The following is a 17,079-nucleotide window of genomic DNA, read 5'->3' on the forward strand; positions in this document are numbered from 1 at the left end:
GCAAGTGCTTCACTTCCTCCTCACTTTCATCAAGCAAGGCTGCTTCACCTACACATTGCACGTTGTCAAGAAGCCTTCCTCCAGTCCTGATGCCACATTTTTTCCATATAATCCAGCTTCTCTGATTATTTGCTCATTGTACAGTTTGAACATTTGTGGGTAGAGGATCTAACCCTGACTCTCACCTTTCTTGACTGTAGACCAGACACTGCTCCCTTCTTCTGTTCTCACCACCACCTCGTGATCTGTGTATAAGTTCTGCATGAGCACAACGAAGTGTTCTGGAATTTTCATTGTCCTCAAGTTTATCCATAGTTTGTTATGATGCATGACAGCAATGCTAATCACATCTAGGTTATATGATCAGAGGGGATTTACCAATGCTTAATGTATGTGTGGATCCTGCAAATGGATTCGGGCCTCCCACACTCATCCAGAGCCTTCCTTAGACCAGGGATCCACAGGTCAGCTCCGATATATCCCCTTCCTTGGATTTGAGTGTATTGATTACAATCCCTGCATCACATTGGCTGGTGCGCCTCTTCCATGTGGGCTTAGCTGATGCCTCCCTTAGACAGTTATTTATTTGAAAGCAAGCCTTTAAGACTTTAGATGCTATCCTTTCTAATAGCTGGGCACCACCTACTTTCTTCTCCACACTTTGTTACAGCACCAATATCACCAGTGATCTCTTCATGAGGCCCATGAAACTGGACACGTTTGACCTAGTGGCTACCTAGTCCCTGGGGATTGTGGCTGTGCACTATAGACAACTGGAACATTAGTGCCTATCTTTTTGAAATGCACAAATCTTTCATAGGTCACACCATAAGGATCTGATTTGGTAACCCCACTAAGGAAACTGGCCTTTACATTAAACTCTTCTGTAGCAGGTTAAAGGAACTCAAATACTCTCTTGGATTTAAGGCTGAGTACCTCAAGGGGATACCAAGTAGATGACCACTACTCTAAGGTTATGGAATTGGTGGTCATTGGCCTTTGGTTTGGCTCTCTTGTTTTGAGGGTGTCCAATGAAGGGTGGCCCTGGACTGACATATATTTACTGTTTTATGCTCTCTTTGCTTTCTTATGATGCATGCTAGTCTAGCCAGCATGATTTTGCCTTTGTGAATGAATGTTACCGAAAGTCTCACCCTATAAATATGAAGAGTTGTCAGAGTCATGGGCTGAGGAGGATGCTGAAGACAGCAATTAATACAAGAGGGACTAATATTCCATCAGCAGGGGATAGCAAGAGAAGACGGCACTCAAGCGAGATGTTCTTTTCCTACTAGCAGGAGAATATATTATCACTATGGTGACAGAACAAGAGAAAGAACTTCCCTAAAGATCCTCGGAGAAATTATCTTAAACATTAAAAACTAATTGCAATGTCAAGATTAGGTTTTCTGCAACCAGACACTCATCAGCACTCAACAACTGACATCATTTGGGTTGGAGAGAAATTAGGAGCACTACAGTTTCCTATAACCCAAGATGTGGTATGAAATTTCAAATCTGCAATGTAAGCCTCATAGGCAAAATCCCAGCACTATAATGTGGTCAGTAAAGCTGAAGCAAACAATCTGAGAGCCTGGAAATGTAGTTGGGGTACAGACAGAGGGAGTAATTAGATGTGTGGCTTGAAAAATAAACTAGGGAAAGATCTTTTATTCCATATCTGGAAGTTGAATAGTGAAATGAGAAGACAGTGATGGATTTAGGCAACAGTCTACGATAATAAAATTTAGTTTTAGAGCATGATCAGTTTAACTTCAGTATAAAAATACATTAGAGACAGTTGACGCAAAAAACCTGTTATTTCTTGAGCGGGGTGTTTGGTCATTTTGTAGAAGGACCAGGTCTTTGGGGCAAGAGGATGTTGAGCATCAATGAAAAATCAACAGGACATAGTGCTTTAATTTAGATCATTACTCTTACCATATTTTGTCAAAGATTAATCCATGGCTTCTTGCGTGGGCTACTGGTTAAGACTGGCGATACTCGCTGGGCTGGAGAAATCAGAAAATGAGAGAGCATGTAGTGAGGTTGGCATGAGAAAGGTTGCCTTTGGAGGTGGTTCTCTAAGGTCACGATGACTTAGCAGGCCCTCAGCGGCAATGAGTGAATACACTTTGTGGAGATGAAAGGGAGGGTTGTGGCCACGGCTTCTCAGCGTCCTTTATAGAAACAGATTTTCACCCGGCTTCTTACTCAGCATTTTAATTTCCTCATTTGTAAACTCTGCTGTGTGCTTCCATACTGGCCCAGGACTTCAATGACTTTCAGTTGGTGCCTGCCTGCACCAAGGAAAGCCATTTGGATGACTTAATGGGTTAGACCTTGAGTTGCTAAGCAGGTCAGTGGTTTGAACCCACCATCTACTCAGAGGGAGAAAGGCAAGGCAGGAGAGTCCTATAAAGATTTAAAGTTTCAGAAATGCAAAGGGACAATTCTACTCTGTCCCACAGGGCTGCTACGAGTCAGCGTTGACTCGATGGCAGCGGTTTGATTTGGGGGTCTGGCACGAACGAAGTTCAGATTTCTGTCTTGACTTACTATCTCCTTTCAGACACACATATGCCTTCATCCTGTCTTCAAAGACACTCATCTCTCATCCAAGCCTAGTTCTCACCCCAGTGAATGGCAGTCCCTACGGAGTGCCCAGACTTCCTGTATTTTATCCTCGCTTCGTCTTCAATCAATCAATCAATGACCAATCTTAACCCCCTCATATTCTCCCACCGTGTTCCAGCCCCTCTCCTCTTCACTCAGTTTAGGCCGTATCTCAGTCTTCATGTTTCATCTGTATTAATAAACAATAGAATCTAATTGGTTTTCTTGTGTCAAGCCTTTTTCTTCTCTAAATCACATAGTGGTATTTTGCAAATCCAATTTTGATCAGGTCAAAATTCCCATGCATGTCTTCCCATTTTAACAACTCTGATTGGCTTCGGGATAAAGCTTATCTTCTCCATGGTGGAGCGACAATAGAGCGTCACTGCTAATTGAAGGAATTGTTTCAGATCCACCAGCACTTATATAAAAAAAAGACCTCAGTTATAGGGAGGGAAGAAGGGGACCTCACTTCCATTGAGTCAACTCTGACTCATGGTCCCCCAGTAGGGTACAACTGCCCCTCCAGTTCCAGGTGTAGGTCACTGCTTCTTTCTCCCACAGAGTGGCTGATGGGTTTCTAAGTGCTGAACGTAAGGTTAGCCCAAACCATCACCCACTCTGCTACCATGGCATTGGCCTGCTAACCGGAACTGAAGCAATGAGAAATCACATGCTTCTCCAAGGGAGATCGATGAGGCTTTCTGTTCCCATACTGATAGATAGTTTCAGAAACCTACAGGAGCAGTTTGACTGTCCTATAGGGTCACCATGAGTCAGAATTGACTTGCAGGCAGATGAAACCCTATGGGGAAGCTCTGTTCTGTCACAGAGGGGTCACACCACTGTGAATTGAAATTGACTCACGGCACTTGACAACTACAGTTTGATCAGCAAGTCTGTGCGGGACAGACTCCCAACTTCATCTCTGTACCTGCTTGAGGACTCACCTCTTGATCACTCTATTCTCTAAGCAAACAGCGGATTGTCAGTGACAGAATGCCTGGGTCTTTTGTGCATGTATTTAAATTAATTGAAATTTTCTCCCAGCCACTTACTCTTCACACTCACTTACGCCTGCTACAGCCTGCCCCCCCCCCCTGTATTTGATTTTTCCTACACGTCTTCTTTGGTTTGTTGAATCCTTTGCGCCCTCATTTTTACATATTGCAATTTGAATCAGAGTTCTGTAATTTTCAGCTTATCTCTATTTTAAAGTGAGTTGTAGGAGCCTTGAAATCTAGGGGAGGGTTTCTATCTTATTTCTAACCCTGGTCCCTGAGATGAAGTATGGGACATCAATTTAAAAAAATCATTTATTGGGGGGCTTGTACAACTCTTAACTCTTATCACAATCCACACAGTGTACATTGTGTCAAGTACTTTTGTACATTTGTTTCCCTCATCCTTCTCAAAACATTTGCTTTCTACTCAAGCCCTTGGTATCAGCTCTTCATTTTTCCCTTCCCTCCCCTCCCCTCCCCATTCCATGTTCCCTCATGAACCCTTGATAGTTTATAAATTAGAATTATTTTGTCATGTCTTACACTGTCTGATGTCTCCTTTCACCCACTTTTCGGTTGTCTGTCCCCCAGGAAGGAGGTTATATGTTGATCCTTGTAATAAAAATATCTTAAATGATAGCAAAAAGGATTCACCCTCTTCTTGGTTGGTTTTTGGTACCACTAAACCTGAAATGAAATTAGAAACTCCACTCCTTTCTTCTTCCCATCCATTATATTGAGCTGCTCGTGACATCGCATTCAGTCCATCTCCCAAACATTCTTCCATCCTCAGTTCATCACTGTGGTGCTGTCATTCACTATCCCTCTCTGGAGAGAGCATTGACCAGTCCACTGTTCTCTTTGCTTCTTGCTTTGCTCCAGCTCCAGAGACTAAACGGAGAAGGATGGCTCCTGCTACACTCTGGACAATGCTCCTCTATCCAGAGCTCTCTGTCATCTACCGCCTCTGGGCCTGAAGTCAGGGAGAGCAGGCCTCTGATATGGCTTAGTCATTTCTGAGGTCTCCCACGGCTCCCTTCTCCAGCCATGGGATGCACTTGCTATAAAGAGCCAAATAGAAGGAAAAAAAAGATGAGGATTGTGGCCACAAAATTATTGTTATAATTATTCAATTATGCTGTTGTCGGGTGAAAGCAGACGCAGCCAGACAATGAGTGAGGAGCAGGCATAGTTGTATTGCTGAACAGCTCTGGTGTCGCTATGAGAGCAAAACTCCTATAAAGCATAAATCATAGAAACCGAATGACGTTTAATCAATATACGCTTTCCAAATCATGGCACCATGTCGATAAGATTATCAGAATATTCTGAAGATGAGAAGATCTTCCAAAATTCTTACATCAAATCTTCTTGACCGGGCTGCGGAAAAAGAGATGGGCCCTGGGCTGTTAGTCATCAGTGGGTGATCAGGAAGGACTTTCATTCAGCGTGATCTTGAAGAACAATGAAAATAGTTACTGATTTACCCAAAGCATAGCGTTCAGTCTGACCTGTGGATATTGACTGTGTTCTTCAAAAGCGCACAAGGCTAAAAGGAAAATGGTCTTAGTAGTTTATCTGGACCACTGACTCAAAAGTGTAGAAACTAGTTTTTCAAAAGTCCGCCTGAGGATAATATTCTGTGTGGGTTACCCAAAGGTCCATGGAATCTAGAAATCTCAATTCTAGGAGAATTAAAAAGGAATTTGTCAATGGATACCAAAATTTGGACTTTCATGAATATTCTTGATTTTAAAACTTTTACAGGACTACTTAAAAATGTAAAACAGTTTCTTAGCTAATAGGGTGTTTAAAAAACAGCTTTCCAGGTTTGGTCCACTACTGCAATATGCCGACTCATGCACAAAGCCACTCAGAGCTTAAAACATGCCAAACAACATGCTGCTCTTCGCCTGAAAGCCCCTGTCTGTTTGTGTTTGTTGTTCCTCGAGGGGAGCTTAAATAGAAGTTAAGCTTCAGCATCATGTCTTTTGAGCTATCTCCTAATCCTCACACCCTCACGGTGATGCTGATCAGATTCTTTCTTCTTTTCTGCACTCTTTCAGAGACCCCAGCCTCTTGCTTGGCGCATCGTCCAGGGTGCATCACCAGGCAGGGCTTTCCCGTTCCCTTTTATGTGCTTGAAGTATCATACACACATAGCCATACTCCAATCATCTCATGTTATGCTGCATTTATTTGCTTCGTTGTGTATCTCCATTATTCATTGAGTGCATGCATGATAGCTTATCGGATTTTGCATGTCTAGCTCCTTATCCTTCGTGGGAGCATTAACATCAGAGGGATGTTTTTAAATAAAAACAAACAGCCTGAAAGTGCACCGTTAATTCTCTCTGTGTCTGCAATTCACGTTAAACTTTAAGGTTGCTTTTTCTGAGGGAAGTTGTTTGCTCTCTGGTGCTTGGCCACGTGCCCCAAAGGACACGCTTATCCCTGTGAGGCGATGGGGCCACCCGCTCCTCAGGGCCCAGTCATCTGTGGTGAAAGCGAAGCAGTATAGACTGCCGATGTCTGAAAACCCTGACCAACAGCATCATCCACAAATCTTCTGTGTGCTTAAGAACACACTTCTAATAACATGTTCCCCCCTCAGAAGAAGTTATTTCACAGGACGACATTGAATCTGCACCTCAAGGAGAGGGACATGTCTGATCGGCACACACGGGAGCAGATGAAGGGGGAGGAGGAAAGAGTGGAGCACAGCCTGGCCCACCAGGCCATGAGGATGATGTTCCCAATTAGAGCATTCAGTCCAAAGAGAGAACCACATGGCCGGCCCCACTATGAGACATGATGCCCCTCACTAACCCAACACCAGAGACACAATGTGGGAATTGCACCTGATCTGATCCTGCCACACCGAGGCAAAACACTAAGGGGGTGCAACATAACAGCAAGGGAATGGAGCCGCGAGGTCCCCAGGGAATGCTGAAGGTGGTCTTTGGGGCCCCAACAGACTGGACAGGAAAACGCTCCTAAAGGCCAACAAACAGTCCTTGAACTTACTATAAGCTTTCTTTCTTGTTGTATTTTATTTTATTTTTTCCCCCATTGGTTTGTGGATGTTGTTGTTTTGTTGTATATTGTTGCTTGGTTTTGCTCTGTCTTGTTTTTGTGCATGTTATTATTTCCGCATGTCTGTCTAAATAAGATAGGCTGGATGAACAATCTGGAGGAGAAAACAATGGGACCGATAGTTCCGGGGGGACATGGGAGAGGGGGAAGTGGAGGGAAACATAGTGGTGTTAACAAACCCAGGGATAAGGGAACAACAAGGGATCCAAATTGGTGGTGAGGTGGGTGTGAGAGGCCTGGTAGGGCATGATCAAGGGTAAGGTAATGAAGAGGTGTAGCTGAAACCCAGGTGGGGACGGAGCATGATAGTAGAACAGGAGGAAAGTCAAGGGAAATAGTGGAAAGAGCTGGAAGGCAAAGGGCATTTATAGAGGTCTAGATAAAGACAGATGCATATTCAAATATATTTATATATGAGGATGGGGAAATAGATCTATGTGCATATATAGGTATAGTATTAAGATAGCTGAAGGACATTAGGCCTCCACTCAAGTACTCCCTCAATGCAAGAATACTTTCTTCTATTAAATTGGCATTTTATTATGCTCACCTTCCCGACACAACTGCTGAAAACAAAGCAGACAAATAAGCAAATATGGTGTATAAAGCTGATGGTATCAGGCTATCAAAAGATATAGCGACTGGGGTCTTAACGGCTTGAAGGTAAACAAGCTGCCATCTAGCTCAGAGGCAACAAAGCCCACATGGAAGAAGCATACCAGCCTGTGTGATCAAGAGGTGCCAAAGGGATTAGTTATCAGGCATCAAAGAACACAAAATCATATCATTGTGTACTCACCTCCATGATACCACCGCTGAAAACAAGGCGGGTGAATAGCAAATGTGTATAAAGCTGATGGTGCCCGGCTATCAAAACATATAGCATCTGGGGTCTTAAAGGCTTGATGGTAAACAAGCAGCCATCTAGCTCAGATGCAATAAAGCCCACATGGAAGAAGCATGCCAGCCAGGTGCGATCATGAGGTGTCAAAGGGATTAGGTATCAAGCATCATCAGAACAAAAAATCTTATCATAGTGAATGGGTGGGGGGGACTGCGGAGTGGAGACCCAAAGCCCATTTGTAGGACACTGGATATCTCCTTACAGAAGGGTCTTGGGGAAGAAATGAGCCAGTCAGGGTGCGATGTAGCAACAATGAAAAATACAACTTTCCTCTAGTTCCCAAATGCTTCCTTCCCTTCCCCCTCTCCCACTATCATGATCCCAATTCTACCTTGCAAGTTTGGCTCGACCAGAGGCTGTACACTGGTACAGATAGTAACTGGAAGCAGAGGGAATCCAGGGTGGATGATACCTCCAGGATTAGTGGTGTGAGTGGAGATACTGGGAAGAGTAGAGGGAGGGTGGGTTAAAAAGGGGGACCGATTACAAGGATCTAAATGTGACCTCCCCCTGAGGGACAGACAACAAAAAAGTGGGTGAAGGGAGACGAATAGGGAAAGATATGACAAAATAATAATTTATAAATTATCAAGAGTTCATGAGCAAGGGGGTGTGGGGAGGGAGGGGAAAAATGAGGAGCTGATGTCAGGGGCTTACATGGAGAGTAAATGTTTTGAGAATGATGAGGGTAACAAATGTATAAATGCGCTTTACACAATTGATATATGTATGGATTGTGATGAGTTATTTGAGGCCCTAATAAAATGATTTAAAAAATAATAACATGTTCCCTGGGAAATGTGTCACACCATTGTCTTTTGGCCACCCTGTGACATCTCAAAAGAACATATATTTGTGATGATGTACCCATATCGATAGATGCATGTTACATTTTCTAACATACAGGCTATCAGCAATCTCAGGAAAAGTCCCCCTTTGTGATACCTGCCTTTTGCTTGATCAGTTGCCTTCCAGCCATCACAACAGGGCGGCTAGTGTGCCCGTTTGAATGCTACATGAAGGGTTCTCTCTGGGTAGCTCCTCAGCGTGGCCATTTCCACATTGTTGTTTTGCACTTTCAATAAATCTCTTGGATTTCACTTTTACACAGGGTCTTTTCGCTCTCAGAGACTATCCCCAGTATTTGCATTTTAGAATCCAGTATGAATGTAAACCATATATTAAAATATGTATTCCAGATTCATTCTAGCCCTATCATAATTAGTGAGCAGAACAAATGTATTCCATATGTATTATGTTTGTGTGTGAGTGTAGAAAAGATGTTTTGAATGAAAATAAAAATTGAATATTATCTAAATGGGAGATAAAATTGGTATGTAATTAGATTGTTATGTGAAATAGATACAGCATGTGATAAAATGTACATTAACATAAATTCTGTTTTAAGTACAGTTAAAGTTTTGGAAATTAAAATGAAACAAGGTTTTTTTCTGTTATACATAACTAAACAATTTGTAGCACTTGAAATTGAGAACCAAAAGACTTCTATGGTACTTTTTGAAGGAGTTGTTGCTCAACTTACAATGTAGGCATGACATGTGTAACTCTGTATGCAATCTTACAGCCTATCAGACAGATCGCCATGCAAAATCTATCAGGGTAGATTCTTGTTCTTATATTAGTAAGAAAGAACCATACCATGAGTGTCAACTAAATAAAATTATTTATGGGTAGAGCATTGAGAAAATTTGTTCTTGCTAGTGACACATATAATGTGACAGTTAAAAGTTCTCATTATTTACAGTTTGCCCTTTTCCAAAATGTAGTTAAATTTCAAATATTAATATGCAAGTGGGTACATAACTAGCAAGCCAGATGAACAGACATGAATAGGTGAAAAGGACTGTACATGTGACCGTATACAGGTTTGGCAGACAATATTTTTTTGTTTTCGTTTTAAAAATTTTTTTATTAGGGGCTCATAGAACTCTTATCACAATCCATACATATACATACATCAATTGTATAAAGCACATCTGTACATTCCCTGTCCTAATCATTTTCGAAGCATTTGCTCTCCACTTAAGCCCTTTGTATCAGGTCCTCTTTTTTTCCCCTTCCTCCCCCCTCCCCCCTCCCTCATGAGCCCTTGATAATTTATAAATTATTATTTTGTCATATCTTGCCCTATCCGGCGTCTCCCTTCACCCCCTTTTCTGTTGTCCGTCCCCTAGGGAGTAGGTCACATGTAGGATCCTTGTAATCGGTTCCCACTTTCCAACCCACTCACCCTGTACTCTCCCAATATCGCCCCTCACACTCCTGGTCCTGAAGGTATCATCCACCCTGGATTCCCTGTGCCTCCAGCTCCCATATGCACCAATGTACATCCTCTGCTCTATGCAGACTTGCAAGGTAGAATTCGGATCATGGTAGTGGGGGTGGGGGAGGAAGCATTTAGGAACTGGAGGAAAGCTGTATTCTTCATCGGTACTTCATCGCACCCTGACTGACTCATCTCCTCCCCTAGCCCCCTCTATGAGGGGATATCCAGTGGCCGACAAATGGGCTTTGGGTCTCCACTCTGCACTTCCCCCTTCATTCACTATGATAAGGTTTTTGGTTTTTTTTAAATTTTTTATGATGCCTTACACCTGATCCCTTTGACACCTTGTGATCGCACAGGCTGGTGTGCTTCTTCCACGTGGGCTTCATTGCTTCTGGCAGACAATATTTCTATAAACATATTTTCATGTGTAAATATATCCGTGTACATAATAGTGCAAGCAGGAGCAGAGGTGTGTAATCATCATAGACCTACCCACCCACTTGAGAGGAATGAGTCAAGGAGCTGGGGACCAAAAGTTTTAAATCCTTTATTGGTGAGTAGGGACTGGGATCTCAAAAGCTGGTGAATGACTGTCATTCACATATCGCCTCCCATGAAGCAAGGAAGCATGGAGAAAACCAAAGACCCGTGGGAAGTGTCAAAGGACGAATAGACCTAGATGGTACCCAGCGATCACTGCCGACCACTTTGAAAGGGATCACAATAGAGGGTCCTGGATAGAGTAGGAGAAAATGTAGAACAATCTGAAAATAATAAGAAATACCAGGTGTACTGGCCTGACAGAGATTGGTGGAACCCTTGAGATTATGGCCGTTCTTCGGGAATGGAATTAACCTTACTTCCATGGCTTGACATTCAGCAAGACGATGGGAAGTCCTACAGGGTGAACAATAACACCAGGGAGCTACGCACACTTTAGAACCATGAACTCTACTACATCCCAAGGGCCGTGATTGTCCAGGATCAAGCTCAGAACGGAGCCAGGGACAGGAGGGAAGAATGAATGGAAACAGTAAACACAGGAAGGCGGTAGGATGTATGATGTTACGGCACAGGTACAGCAAGAACGTCACACAACAAAATGTGGATGAGTTGTTAAAAGGGAACCCAACATACCGTGCAAACTTTCACTCAAATCGCAACAATAAGTCATTTAAAAAATAGTATAAAATAAAGTTTCGTGAAAGAGATTTTCAACAACCAAATGGATTCAGGTTGAGGGTAGAGAGTAATGTCCCTGAGGCTTTGGTTTATATTGCAGGTATCTGAATGATCTTGCCCAGCAGAAAGAACCAAGCTCAAATGTAGATTTCTCTTTCTAATTTACAAATGTCTTGAGGGCAGGAAATAAGTCTTTTAAAAGCCCTTCCCTATGCACCAAATAGCTAGCTTTGTAAAGTGGAGTGGTCTTTTAAAATGTCAGTCAACAGCAGGTTGTGGGCGGGTGGGGGTGTCTAAGTTTATGTGATTGCTTATAAAACAAAAATTAAACCTGTAACAATGTTCTTGAAAGTACCTTTTATAAAAAAAATTATGGAAGACAGTCATAACATCGTTTAATGGTTATAACACTCTTTTCTCTAACTTTGGTTTGGCTGTAGAACAGATGAAATATCTGGCTATCATTTTAAGGACCAAGTTGAGTCCCTTAAAATGTCCTCAATATCTTTATAAACTATCATGATATTTTAAAAATAACATTGAATATAGTCAAGCAAAAAAATCAAAATCACTGTCATGGAGTCAGTTGTAACTCAGCTGCATTACAAGAGTTCCTGGGGCTATAAACTATGGGAGAAGGTGGGCTCAGCTTTCTCCCACTGAGCGGCTGGCAGAGTTGAACTAGCAGCCTTGTGTTTAGCAGTCAAGTGCTTACTGTATAGGGCCACGAGAGGAGAGCTCCTCTTAAGCTCATCAGGGTGCCTTAAAAAAATCCAATCAAAGCAGTGGCTTCTGAAAGAATCTGCCCTGTCAGTTACATGGAAGACACAGAAGGTAGCTCTCAAGGTTACAGCAACTGCTTCGTAGAATTCCAATCAGTCTCGATAGTTTCTCTCCAAGGACGCAAGATGATCGTGGGGCACATTACGAAGAAGTTTTAAGATGATTGAAAACTACATTGGGTTGAAGGCCAAGAAAATGCTATCTTACAAGAATATTGTTGGCAAACCTTATTCCATCCGATCTATGGCTCCAACCTTACCCTTCGGCATTTCCTTTCTTCTCAAAATACAAAGAGTATTAAAACAACAACTAGAACAAAACCCTTAGTGGGGCCCTTGGGGGATATCCAAACTCCCATTTTCAGGCGGTGTCAATGGAAGAGCACAGGAGTCTGGGAGAGAGAGACAGACATATAACTCACTGGCCAGGAGTTCATTCTGACTCACAGGGACAGAGCAGAGCACCACCTGTGGATTTCTGAGTCTTTATGGGAGCAGAAAACCTCATCCTTTTGGGAGGGCCTGGAGGCTTCCCACTGCTGACCTTGTAGTTGTCAGCCCCCTACAGAACCCTTTCACATCCAGACTCTGGGGGGGAGGGGGAGAGAGATGAAAACCCTGCCTTCGCTAATGTATAGACCTGGATGGAAGATTTGCTTTACAGTTTAGTATTACTGTTAATATGGGTCTATATGATTTTGTAGTAATACTTTTTATCTTATCCTTGTATTGGATGGTATAACATTTCATGTGGTAGAGGCTCAATAAGTATTTGTTGACAAATTGATTGAACAAGTCAAACATTACTTTTTTTCCTGGGAGACACATAAGTACTAAACAAAATCCCTTGAGAATGTTATCAGACTTCGCTCTAGTGCCCAGCAATTACTTACAAAGCGAGTCCAGGCTCTGTTATAGCAGGAGCTGACATGTTGGTTCAGAAACCAGGTGTTATTCTGCAATTCTTGCCAGGTAGAAGAATTATTCCTCTTGAACTACAAAGAGGACCTCCATTTTGTTGACACCTTAACAGTTAAAAAGGGATCAGTGGACATAATTAATCTGGTCGACCTCCGTAGATTACCCCTACCTCATGGGAAAAACGATGCCTGGCAGTGTTCGTGCCCATCAAAGTGTGCCAGATGCACACTTGTTAAATTAATAATGGTTGGGAAATATGACTTTTCAGAATCCAATATAATACAATTGGCTTTGTGCCCCCACTCAAAATGGTCTGGTCAAGGGAGGACCCAGATGTCATCTGAAATCTTACGAGCGACTAATACAAAACCAAAACCCAAACCTGGAAGAAGCTTCTAATGACGGCATCATTAAGCTTAGCTTTTCAGAGAATGCCGCTGAGACGTGCTTCCTCCGGTAGAATGACAGATGTTCCATCGGAACAAGAAGAACATCAGTGCCTGCCCCACTCCTCAGTGGGAAAAACTTGCCAGTACAAACAGGAAAGTATTAGTTCTTCTGGGTAATTAATGCGAGACATAAATCATATTTTGGCTTTTGTATGAGTATTATTTTCCCATCTAATTTCCTTTATGAACCCAAGTGTATAATTTTTATGACAGAGTTTTTGAAACTGTGATTAACTTTGAAAAAAGGGGATAGTAACAATTTATATGTAATCTTTGCCTTCAGAATCGATGAATCCTTATTAATACAGACCCCCAACTACTAAAATTTAGCAGTAAAATATTTTATAGCCTTGTTTTTGAGTGACATAAATGAGCAAACTCAGATAAGGAAAAAGAAATCTTGCACAGTGCCTAGTTTTTCTTTTGGAAAGATTAATTTTGTGTGTGTGGGGGGGTAGTATATCTGCCACATTTAGGAATTTTTTGCTTGGGTTTCATGTAACTAATTTCCATAAAAAATAAAAATATCACTCATCTAATGGAGAAACAGCGATATACATGCAATAAACACCATCTCCTTAATTTTTCAATGTTATTTATTATGTAATGGGTATTACAGAATATGCAAAACACATAAAAATACTGTGTAAATCACAAAGCTATATCTGCATCTAGCATGAATCCCTTATATACATATTTCTCTTGGGATATGAAAAGATAATTTGAAAAATCAAGAAAAAGTCTTTGCCGAACAAACTATAGAATTAATCAGCTAGTTTTGGTAATTCTTCATATTTGCACAGTGCTTTCCAATTTACAAAGCACTTTCACATATATTATCTTATAATAATTTTAAGTGCTCTCTCCCCTAAAACCAAATTTTAATGAGCTAAAGTTATCTTGGGACTAAGAATGGGAGAAAGGGACAATGCGTAGTGACTGTGGACATCCTCTCCAGTGGCTTGCCTGTGGCTCAGGGAATTGTGCAGGTGTAGGATTGGCTTTTTGGATGAGCAACGAGTGAGCGCAGCCAAACAAGGTCCTATACCCAGGAGGATCTACTGCTTGGATTTTAATTCTCTGCGATTGCTGTCTTAAAATTCTGTGTGTAATTTTATCTTTTCATGTATGATTTGTCATATATGAAGGACAATGGCAGGGGCTTGGAGCCTCATCTCATGTACATTATGACTCTCACCGCCATTCCAGAGCTAAGTGACATAGATTCCTTTCTAGTGTAAATGTCATCACCACATAGGCTTCACCCCCATATCCCTCTGTACCAGGCAACCTCTGCTACACCTCCCCACCCCCTGCCATCCCCACCTTCTGATCTAGGTCCTCGGTGTGGCCTTGAGGAGGTTCAAGGTTAAGTGCCTGTGCTGGCTACTCCTTAGAACAAGGCATGGTACAGCAGCAGTGTTTCCACCTGAAATGGGATCTTCATCTGGTACTTGGCAAAGACGGTATCTCAGTAAGGTAAGCCTGTCCCCCGGTGCTTTTATAAGAGGAGATTTAAAGAGCCCTGGAATTTGTCCATCTATCTTGTGTTGGGGTAAGAGGCCTCTGGGAAAAGGACAGATGCTTGATTTGACTTTCCCAAGCCCTTCCCCGCCCTCAGGCCTAGCACAAGGTCAGGCATCTGGTGGGAGAGGTGGGCCCTGGCATCTAACTCGCTGGATTCTGTGCAAACACCCAGATTATGAGGAGAGGCACCTGGGTCCCTATGAGCGTGAGACTCAGGTTCTGTGGATGAAGGGAGCTTCTCTTTCCCCTCCCAACTTCTGGCCACCTAGAAATTTTATCATGTGATGCTTGTTGGTTTTAGGTGCCACCGATTTGGTTCAGACACATGGCAAGCCCGTGTCCATCAGAATGAACCACTACTCAGTCCCATGCCTCCCTCCTACTTGTTATGTGGGACCTCATCTCCTTATGAGCTTCCCAGTTTCCCCTACCCTTCCGCTCTGCCAAGTGTGGTGCCCTTTTCCAGGGACCAGTCTCTTCTGGTAACCTGTTCAAAAGACATGAGATGAAATCTCTCCACCATGTTTGCATTTAGACTGGCATTATACAATATAAAAATGAACAGTAGAATTCATATGAAATATTTCATATTTTCATTGTGCTCCACTTAGAACAAGGATTTCTGGTGGTTCTGCAGTTAAGGATGTGACTGTTAAGTGGGAAGGCAGATGTTTGACCCCCATCGGGAGCAGCTTAGTCGAAGTCCTCCTAATCAGCTCTCTTAACAATTCTGGCCTGGAAAATCCCATGGGGTCCTTCTGTGCTGTCACGTGAGTCAGCATGAACTTCACAGCGCATGGGAGCAGCATCCTGAGAATGACAACACTACATAGCAAACCAAAAGACACCACAACACATTGAGAGAGATGCCTGGATTCCCCTTTTACTCTTGGTCCTGCAAATTATGTCTCAGGCTGGTGTGCATGTTGATGGGAAATATCGAACACAGAAAGCAGAGGGCCGAAAGATAACAGAGATAGAGAGACCTGGGGAAAACCTCGTGTTGGAAGTGCCAAACTGATATAAATAAACTTCTGCGGAAAAGAGACACTGGTGAAATGTCTGATGGGCAGAACCTAGGTCATGAGCCTGTGCCTTAGCCGCAAGGGAGAGAACCCATGGTGGTGTCATGGTTACGCATTGGGCTTTGAGCCTCACGGTTGGCGGTTTGAAACTGCAAGCAGCTACGTGGGAGAAAGACTGGGCTTTCTATTCCTGTAAGCAGTTAGTCTTAGAAACCCACAGTAGGGCCCTATGAGTCAGCATTGACTCGATGGCAATGAGTTTTGTTTTGTTTTGGTTTTTTAGGGCAAGGAAGGCTGGAGAAACAGGCATTTCACATGTGGTTTCTATATCACTAGACAGACTCTGTTCCTACGAAAAATCATAGAACTGCACGGAGTCCAGACCTGGGAAGAGGCTCAGGTGCTGTAGTAGAAATTGCAGGTACCTTAGTTTGATCCTTTCACCATTAGCATTTCAGTAGGCTGGGGCTGAATTTCACTTCCACTTCCACCTCCCAGAGTTTTTCTTGGTGATTATTTCCAAAGCGATGATGAAGTTTGGGCTTGCTCATTCACAGGGGGTGCCAGTGCCCTCAAAGTGATGCTCACAAGTTACTGCGGGAGTTGGTCCAGTTCCCCATTTTCCTTGATGATGACCACTGTAAGGTGTGTCTTACACCATGACCCAAGACTTCCCATGGAATTCAGCTTTTGTATTTCAGTGTTGCAGCTGGATTTATAACTCATCTTTTTTTGATACCTTCCTTTGTCTAGAAGTCTAGGTGGCAGTGGTGAAGTTCTCCAATGTTAACCAAAAGGTTGCCAGTTCAAACCCACCAGCCAGTAGACTGGAGAAAACCCGATAGTCTGCTTCCATTAAGATGTATAGCCTTAGACACACTCTGGGGCCATCCTATTCTGTCCTCTATGGTCTCTCTGAGTTGGAATTGCCTGGAAGGCCATTGCATTTTTGGTTTCTTCCCTTCCCTGAAGCAACTTCCTAGCCCCGATGTTTCCTGTACTTCCCAAATAATCATTTTGCACATGAGCCTTTGTCTTCAGGTCAATTTCATAAACTCAAACAAAGTCCATTGTTAAGCAATCAAAAAGTATAACAAATGTCTATCACTCCTGCAGTAGATAAGTGCTCTGAAGCTCTTTGCTCCTGTGAGGGTTTACAGACCCAGGAGCCCTTGTGAAGGTGGTCATGAATCAAAGTAGAGTCCATGGCGATGAACTCAGTGTTTTGCCTTCCATGCTTCAGAAGAGCATCCTGTACAGACTGTTCAAGTTCACGTGCCCCT

This window comes from Tenrec ecaudatus, chromosome 15 (assembly GCF_050624435.1).
Source record: "Tenrec ecaudatus isolate mTenEca1 chromosome 15, mTenEca1.hap1, whole genome shotgun sequence".
Classification (NCBI taxonomy): Eukaryota; Metazoa; Chordata; class Mammalia; order Afrosoricida; family Tenrecidae; genus Tenrec; species Tenrec ecaudatus.